Source organism: Balearica regulorum, chromosome 1, assembly GCF_011004875.1.
Source record: "Balearica regulorum gibbericeps isolate bBalReg1 chromosome 1, bBalReg1.pri, whole genome shotgun sequence".
Lineage (NCBI taxonomy): Eukaryota > Metazoa > Chordata > Aves > Gruiformes > Gruidae > Balearica > Balearica regulorum.
The window spans coordinates 82,773,588-82,783,821 of NC_046184.1; positions in this window are offsets into that span (position 1 = coordinate 82,773,588).

Consider the following 10,234-nt stretch of genomic DNA (forward strand, 5'->3'; position numbering starts at 1 on the left):
CACCATAAAAAACATCGAATTTTGGCCTGATTGATATGTGGAGAACCATGACTACTGAAAAACAAATCAGTCATGTGTGCCAAGGTCCCTCTACTATGTTAATTGCTCACTGAAAAGAAAAGACTGAGATCCTTCCTCAAGCAATAAAGGGCAGGAGAGATGGATCTATGGATCTCCTTGCTATTCAGCTGCATTTCTTTGTGAGGAGATATGGAAAACACGACAGTCAAAGCAGTGCCAGCCAGCAGCGTTCTGGCTGCTTTAGCCCTCCTACCACTGCCATGAAGTGATGACATTCAAACATCATCAAAAAAGTGTGAAATCAAGGGGTCCAAAAGAAATAAAGAGGTGGATTCTTCAGCCCTTATTCAGATGCCTCTATTGTGCCCACTTCCCAACAGTCCAACCTACAACAGATACCTGAAAACAAGGTCAAAATTCACAAACCCCACTGCTCTCAACCTTCCTGACAGCCACACCTGACCATGTGTCATGGTATAACCCCAGCCGTCAGCTAAGCCCCACGCAGCTGCTCGCTCACTCCCTCAGAGTCGGGATAGGGGAGAGAATCAGAAGGGTAAAAGTGAGAAAACTTGTGGGTTGAGATAAAGACAGTTGAGTAGGTAAAGCAAAAGCCACGCGTTCAGGCAAAGCAAAACAAGGAATTCATTCACCACTTCCTGTTGTTCAGCATCTCCAGGAAAGCAGGGCTCCATCACGCGTAATGGTCGGTTGGGAAGGCAAACACCATCACTCCAAACATCCTCCCCTTTCTTCTTCTTCCCCCAGCTCTATATGCTGAGCATGACATCGTATGCTCAGCTGTCCCAATGCTCCTCTGTGGCACTGAGCAGCAGCAGCCCCCACCTGCATCATGTGAAGCCAGGGCCCTCAGCCTCAGTTGGCCCTGCCAAGTCCTTGTACACCCCCAGCCTACTCACTGGTGGGGTGGTGTGAGGAGCAGCAAAGGCCTTGGCTCTGTGTGAGCATTGCTCAGCAGGAATCAAAACATCCCTGTGTTATCAACACTGTTTTCAGCACAAATCCAAAACATGGCCCCATAGTAGCTACTATGAAGAACATTAATTCTATCCAAGCCAAAACCAGAGCACCACTCTTGAAAGGCTCCTCAGCTGCAGACAGTTGGACAAATCAAGCCAATTAAAGCACTGGGTTTCTGCTCTTGACAGGTTTGGGTTCTCAATTTGGTAGTACAGAATGCTGTGACCAGGGACCAGCTGAGGGGAATCTCCTCCAAGCAGAGCCATTTTGCAATAACCAGGTTCAAGGGATAATCTTAAGACAAGCAAACTCAATAGTTTTAAAGAAAAGAACATGCATCATTTATTGCCAAAATCAACATGTTGCTGTTGCCAGAGTTTGCTGTTGGCCAAGACCAATAAGTCCATGCTAGAGAAAAATCATGGGGTACAACCACTGCAGTAAATAAAACTTTGTCAAGGCACAGAGTCATTAATTTCCCAATTATTGCCAACGCTGCGATTGCTCAAGTATTCCTGTCTGCACCATCTAGGACTTTCCCACAGAATACCCGCCACAATTTGCAGATTAACACATACCAGAGACGTTTCCCCACGGGAATAACTCAAGCTCTGTGAACGTGTTCTGGTTAGCACACAGAAGACAGGAGCTAGGTGTGCCACCAACAGTTGTCTCCTTTCACTCACACTTCCAAGGCCTAAGGACAATACTTCAACTGGCCTTTCATGATAACATAGAACTAACTCTGCATGCAAAACACCTCACCTTCTTCTGGTTAACGATGCTGGCCAAGCCAGAAAATTTGATGCCCTGTATTTCATCAATAATACGAAGGAAGCACCAAAAAAAAAAAAAAAAAAAAAAAAAAAAAAAAAAAAAAAAGCAAGGGAATTGTTTGGTTTAGTTCAGTTTTTTACAGCTCCAAGAATACATAAATTAGACATGCCATAGGTTGTTTGATTCATACCTGTTAAAAAGCTGACCTTCAAATGGAAAGGAATAATGGTAATTAATCTGATTTTTTTTCCTGCTTAAAAGAAGTGTGCTTACCTGTGCTAAGATACTTCTGCTTCTTTTAGACTTTCAGAAATTTTTTTTTCATGGGGGTGGCAAGGAGAGAGCAGGGAAGCAGAAATAATAAGATGAATCCCAGCATCACATTAGATTAGTTGTTTAAAAAAATAATAATCCAATTTCACTTTTTTCATGCACACTTACAAAGAGAAGACAAAAATATTTTCAAGAAGCATAAAGATTATGCTTTTGTTGAAATTTTAGGGAAATTCAGGAAAAAGAAAAATAAAGGATCTCTGGACAGAAACAGGGCTGGAAAAAAAATGACAGAATGAGAATCACCTTGGGGAAGAAAAAACTCAGCTAGCAAGAACATAGCAGATTTTATCGTGAAGTCCAGTAAAAATTCTAACAGGAAATGAACAACTGTCATCACATTAACTACAGTGTGAAATACGAGGAAGAAAAGGTAGGGCAGCTCAGGATTTGCATGCCACCACACACAGCAAGGTAAGTCTGTTGGCTGTAAACTCTGCTCAGAACACGGCAGAAATATTATGCTGATATTATTGCACAGCCCATTTTATAGCCAAATTAAAAAAAAAAAATAATTGCAGGGAGCAAAGATCACCTTGTACTGCACATACCATGGTTAAACCACGACAAGTACCATACTATGCACTGTAAATGCACAGGAATACCTTGATTAATGGTGCAAGTGCAGTACAATAGTATTTAAATGCACTGTATTTTAAAATATTTATTTTTAAAATACTCAATATTTGGTTCAAAGTATCAACAAAATACTTCTTTGCTAATAGGAATGTTTTCTGCATGGTTTGGGTGTACTGGGTTGGACAGGAGAGAGGAGACAAGCATGCCTACAAGAGCTGTACTATTCCACTCACTTTCAGGATCAAAGAATGATCCTTTACTGGTCTTCTATCACAGCACAGATACCACTGTGATACAATGAAGAAAGGAGGGAGGAGAAATGATTTCTAAAACGCAGAATTTCTGGGGGTTGCTGGTAAGCACACTCAGCAATCTCCACAGCTGACAAGGAAACTGGAGGGTTGACCCTGTCTGGATGCCAGGTGCCCACCAAAGCCGCTCTGTCACTGCCCTCCTCAGCTGGGCAGGGGAGAGAAAATGCAATGAAAGGCTCCTGGGTTGATCTAAGGACAAGGAGAGATCATTCACCAAATACTGTCACGGGCAAAACCAGACTCAGCTTGGAGAAATTAATTTAATTCATAAACCACCAAATCAGAGTACAGTAATGAGAAATAAACCAAAATCTTAAAACACCTTCCCCCTGTCTCTCTTTTCTTCTCAGGCTCAACTTCACTCCATTTCTCTCCCTCCTCCTCTCAAGCAGCACAGGGGGATGGGGAATGGGGGTTATGGTCAGTTCATCACACGTTGTCTCTCCTGCTCCTTCCTCCTCAGGCAGAGGACTCCTCACACTCTGCCCCTGCTCCAGCGTGGGGTCCCCCTCACAAGAGACAGTCCTCCACCAACTTCTCCAATGTGAGTCTCTCCCATGGGCTGCAGTTCTTCACAAACTGCTCCAGCATGGGTCTCTCCCACGGGGTGCAGTCCTTCAGGAGCAAACTGGTCCAGCGTGGGTCCCCCTCGGGGTCACAAGTCCTGCCAGCGAACCTGCTCCAGCCTGGACTCCTCTCTCCACGGGTCCACAGGTCCTGCCAGGAGCCTGCTCCAGTGTGGGCTTCCCACGGTGTCACAGCCTCCTTCAGGTGCCTCCACCTGCTCCGGTGTGGGGTGGATATCTGCTCCACTATCATCATCCTCCATGGGCTGCAGAGGGACAGCCTGCCTCACCGTGGTCTTCACCAGGGGAATCTCTGCTCTGGCACCTGGAGCACCTCCTGCCCCTCCTTGCACTGACCTTGGTGTCTGCAGGGATGTTTCTCACATCTTCTCACTCCTCTCTCCAGCTGCAATTACTGTTGCACTACAACTTTTTCCTCGTCTTAACTCTGTTATTCCAGAGGTGCTACCACCATCTCTGATGGCCTTGGCCAGCAACATGTCCGTCCTGAAGGCAGCTGGCATTGGCTCTATTGGACATGGGGAAAGCTTCCAGCAGCTTCTTGCAGAAGCCACATCTGTAGCACCCCTGCTACCAAAACCTTGCTGTGCAAACCCAATACTGAGCACAAGACCCATACAAGCTCAAGTTGGTGGCATTTTTGCCAAACTCAGGAGTTCTTACCCTCCATGGTTGAAACTGGGCACTGCCCAGAGCAGGGTCTTAGGGACATCGGTTACCTTCCAGCATAAGGAAGGACAGTGCATTGGAACTAGAGTAGAAAGAGATGGTCCACACCAAGGAAAAATCCTGCACTAGCCAAGAAGGGATGTTGTGAATCACTCTTTACATTCCTATTGGTTCTGAACTGATCTGAACCCCTATGTTTCAGGAATGGTAACTCTGGAGGAAAGATCATGAACTGGTATAAACAGTCATTGCCATAAACAGAGTTATGCCCTTTGTCACTATCCCAAGACATGCTTCCAACTTTTACTCTGTGAAGCCATCCTGTGTGCACCATGGAGCTGTTCACCATATTTCTTTCCAAAAAACTCCCTCTCACTTGATGTCTGATGATTTTCCTCCCAAAAATGCACTGGGCTGTATTTTTTCCTGACATACTTTTATTGTTTTCTGTCCACATTTATAACATCTTCAATGTCCCTTCACTTGCCTTTATTCTCACAGGTCTTTGCCAACCTTTCCAATTTAGAAACATCTACGAGTGTCCTTAATGCACCACCTGAATCTTGCAAACCATAGGGAAGAATTGCATTAAGACAAAATTCTGCCAGGGGTTCCTTCTCTTTAAATCACCACATTATGGACATGCACACTGTTGCCATCACTATGTTTGTTTTGTAGTCCTTAAGGTTCTGCAGCTGCATTTAAATCCACATTAGCACTTAACCCACGTCAATCTGAATCACTTTTCCAGTTTGAAGGAACACATATGGATGCTCTGGAGACAAAGAGATGGAACACTGCCAAGATTGCTCATTTTGTAATTAAATTTGAGGATATTGACATATGTATTCCTCGAGTGTTCTGCATTCATTGAGGTTCTTTCATCTTTCTTTTCATAATTATCTGTATTTATCCACCCAAGTTTTAAAGTAACACAAACTGAAAATTAATGGAGTTGGTCACCATAGCTAAAACTGAACAATGTGGTTTCCAGCTTATTCACAACCATACAGGTTTCACCAGAGCTGATTCAAAAATTTTATTTAACTATTTTTATGGAAGAAAACTTTTCAACTGGAATAGAAATACTTGGGTGCCCATGATTTTGTTAACTTCCCTATTTTGTATCCTGGGCTGCATAAAAAGCCCTGTCATATAAAGAACCCTACCGCATCCTGGGCTGCATAAAAAGTGTGACCCTTTACTTTCATGAGCCCCCACCTGGAGTACTGCATGCAGCTCTGGGGTCCCCAGCACAAGAAGGACATGTGCCTGTTGCAGCAAGTCCAGAGGAGGGCCACAAAGACGGTCAGAGGGCTGGAGCACCTCTCCTATGAAGACAGGCTGAGAGTGTTGGGGTTGTTCAGCCTGGAGAAGAGAAGGCTCTGGGGAGACCTTATAGCAGCCTTCCAGTACCTGAAGGGGGCTTGTAAGAATGACAGGGAGGGACTCTTTATCAGGGAATGTAGCGACAGGACAAGGGGTAATGGGTTTAAACTGAAGGAGGGTAGATTTAGATGAGATATAAGGAAGAAATTCTTCAGTGTGACGGTGGTGAGACACTGGAACAGGTTGCCCAGAGAGGTTGTGGATGCCCCATCCCTGGAAGTGTTTAAGGCCAGGTTGGATGGGTCTTTGGGCAACGTGGTCTAGTGGAGGGTGTCCCTGCCCATGGCAGGGGGGCTGGAACTGGATGATCTTTGAGGTCCCTTCCAACCCAAACCATTCTGTGATTCCTCATGGGGATTTATTTTTCCCCTCCATGTAGAGGAAAAAGTAGCGGCATAGGAAGATGAACAACAGAGTAGAAATACAGCCATGATAAACCCTATCCCAAAAAATTACTGTCCTATTTTTCTCACTCTTCTGCAGAAGCAATCTCCTTCTTCGTTCCTTGTTGAGTCATACCTTCTTGCAATGCACCAGGAAAGCCACAGTATTACAAAATCTTATTATATATACACACAAAAACTTTGAATGAAAGTACTAATGCCTTTTTTAATGGGTCTTATCAGACCAGAGGATAAACATTGGCCAATAAAGTTACAGAAGAGGTGTAAAACCTAGAAAAGCATTTGCTAAGCAGTAGCTCTAACTACTGGCCAATTTAATTCTAATTAAGACTGTGGCAATACAGAGGGTAAACCAATGCACATGCATTGCTATACAGGTTTCTCAAACTGGGCACTCTACGCCCTGTTCAAATTAGAACAAAATCCCTGGGATCTGGATGAGATTCCCCAGTGACAATGAGAAAGGCGACTGCCATTTTCTAGTTTTTAACCACCTCCCCACACCCCCAAAAAAACCCCCAAACCAACAACAAAACAAAAAAAGCCCCACAAAAGCCAACCACCAAACTACAATCAAACAAGCTTTGGGCATTAAACCACTCTCCAAAATCTTGGAAGTAGAACAGCTGTAATTTATTGTTGCTGATCTATATGCAAGCCAAAATAGAAATGTATGTCAAAACAGGCCTAAGAAAGCACAAAGGAAACCAAAAGTAGATATTCTGAAAGAAGGTAGTTCTGGATTCCTGTGAATTTTCTCCAAAAGTTCTCATTTATTACACAAATTTGATGCTACCAAGAATGGCATTTAGTGTGAGTGAGTCCCAGGCTATAACTAGTCATTAAAAGGACAGAAAGAAGCCATAGCAGCACACCGTCACTCTATTCTCAGCTCTGCCACCAGCCTTCCTTTGCCATTTTGTCAGTGTCCCTCACCTTCTGCCTCCATACCTCAAAGAGGCTGCAGTAACACTATCGTGAATTACTCGTGAGCTCTTACAATACTTTGAATTACTTTAAATATAGCAGTCCTCTGATCTCCTCATTTCACATAATGCATGTCACTTAGGGCAGGTGGAAAGGAAAGAGAAAACAGCAGGGAGAGAGAGATAACTACAGAAAAAATACTGCCAATGTGAATACTCTTCTCAGTCATTAACCATCTGCCCTCTAAAGTTTTAAAGCTTTCCAAGTAAGACAAGAAAGAAAAATTAAGAGGTAAGAATAAAGCAGCAGACACATGAGAAGGCTTAATTCTATGCAAGTCACCTGTTCCAAGTTAGAGGGATACACTATGAACAGTGTAATTTAAGAGTTATCACGTTTTCAACATAAATATGCACATAATTAACACTGAGTCCAAACCAGAGTCCTAACTGCTTAGGATACATACAATCTTGGAAGAAACATAAGGTCCAAATCCTTCTCTCCCCCCTTACATGCAGATACTATTCCCACCCACACAAGCTGTTCCTAAAATGCAAGCATCCTCCAGTCCTACTTGCACGGGGATCTCGAAAAGCAAAGTGGGTTAAGCTTTCTGCTTTTGCCATCTCCTTCTCCTTCCTCCATACCTACTTCTTTTCATACTGAAAAATTACACTAGCAGTTACTGTCCCAATAAAGGATGAAGACTAGCAGTATTTCCCCCACAAACTCAAAATACAGAGGTGCTCTAATTGATATGAATAAGACTGTTACAATATAATAACCTTTCACGATATACTCCTACTCCTTACAATTTCTCTTCACGTCAACCAAGATATACTGGTGCCCCAAGGCAGCATATGAACCAAGTTACTGACACTGAGCAGAAGTGTCATTTTCTCCTTTCAGGATAGCTGAGTGCCAAAACTGAGAAGTGAAGTTTTAGTGACACCTATGCACTGTTTCCTTTTTTCTATTCAGTCCCAGGAAAATGCATATCCTTTCCATCAGACTGTCCAAGGTTGGGTGGGGCACGTATCCATACGTTTCTATGCACATGCACACATGGATATATACACATAATGCATACGCTGCTGCCAGCATGATTACCTTCAGCAACTCTTCAGCCCTTATTGGTCCTTAACCATCTGTCTCAAGTGCACACATACACACCTACACAACCATGCAAATAATTCATCTAGGCCATAAACAGATGCTGCCAAGAGTCTACTTTTTCACCAGACCCTCTAGAGGAGGCTGAAAGTGGGCTATAGGTTAGATTATTACACTATGTGCTGGGAAAGGACCAACACTATGTGCTGGGAAAGGTTCCCTTTCCGCCATGTATTATTATGCCACCGTACCTAAATTTGTCAACGTGCAGTTTTAGGCCTGACCTGAAAATCCCTCTCTGGACAGCCTTCTGGTTGCGTGAAGGCAAGGAATGGAGATAGAAAAGGCAAAGTCTGAGCAAGAAACAGGCTGCAAAAAGAGGAAGCACCCAGCACGCTTAAAGATTACTGCCACTTTCTGCTCTACCAGTGACCTCTTGTGGGGAGGGTGGAAAACAACAGCCCCCTTTTTCCCTCTCCACAACGCTTTAGGCGACACCCCAAAGGCGTTAAACGTGAGCTTTGAGTGCACGCGTTTAAAGGACCTCCATTACTTTGCAAATTACTGAAAAACTATTGCAAGCTGACAAACTAGGAATAGAATAAGAACGAAGATCCTCTCATTGATAAATGAGTAGGGATAAAAATCACAGATAAAATTAAATTTTTGTAATTTTGTATTCTGGACTGTATTACAGTAAGTGACTTTTTTTTTTTTTAAACATTGAAGACCTCTACAGACATTGTTTTAGAAGAACAAATAATGAGAAAACACACTGTAATTTCCATGAGGTAGGAAACAGAAGTGCTATGTAAGGTAAAGTATTGTGGAAAACAAAGCTTGCAGCAGCAGCACTAATGTGATGCTCCATTTCACCCAGTATTCCCATCTGATGTGGAGCAGGCTGCTTAACGCAAACTTTTCATGGATATTCATCACCTGCACGTTCTCCATCTAATGGCTGGCTGAATTAAGATTCTGTGGGAGTGGTCTGTGGTGGAACTGAAGCCACAGGAAAATCTGTGCTTTGAATAGAAGAAAAAAAAAAAATCACCACATTATGGTAAGCATTCTCAGCATTGGCACCTAACACTACAGCATTAGCTTTGACAGTTTTTTCTGGCTCAGTTTGCCATGTGAAAATGGAAACTGCTTGTTATCCATGCAGGAATATCATGATAACTGTGTATCTCTACTCTATGTGGCACTTGCAAAACAGTTCAGCAATCGTACCATTTTCACAGCAGGATGTGAATAAAATGGAATAAATCAAGATTAGGGCCACACATATTAAACAAACACTAAGAAGGCTGCTTATTTACAATTAGAGTCTTATGGAAAAAAGCTTGCAGTCAGAAAAATAATAAAACTTAAGGATCAAATTATTACCACTACGCACTTCACTTTCAGTTTGTCCTAGCTTTTGAATGTTTGAATTGGCAGATTTATTACAAAAACTCACCCTGAAGTTATGTTTCAAAAGAAAAATGAACAATCTGTGAGACCCAAATTGAATACATAGTAAGTGGGATCAAAAAATTCATATTATCACAAGAGCCTACCTCTTCCTAACAAAGTAAACATTAGCAGCAGTAGATTTTATGTGGAAGAGCAAGAAGCTGAAGCTGTTGAAATTCAAGAAACACTTTGCCAAACTACTGTGAAATTCTTCAGCAACAACACAGAAATAGTGAGATTCTGATCTTTCGCTCCAGAAATCAATGTGATTCAAACAAGAGACTTCTGTGCTTTCCCTAACCCTAACCTTTTTGTTCTTTTCAATCTGTCTATTCTCTCTTTCCTGCTCTCCTTATTCACCACCTATTCTGCCCCAGTCTCCAGTTCAGATTTCCCCTCCACTGTTAGACTTCCACCTTTGATACCCATTTGACCACCTTGTCCCAGTTCCTTCCCTCCAATTTCACATCCAACAAAGGCAATAGTAGTAGGAAGCTTGGAGGTGAAAACACAAAGTGTTTTGTCACTCATTTTATCCCCTCTCAGCCCCAGTTTAAAAACAGTTTCCTCACCAATCTCAACTCATCCTAGTTAATGTGATTTGGCCTACTCCCAGAACCAGCTGCTCATTTCTTGATTCAAGAAATGGCTTCTTTCACAGCTCAAAGCCATCAGAACACTG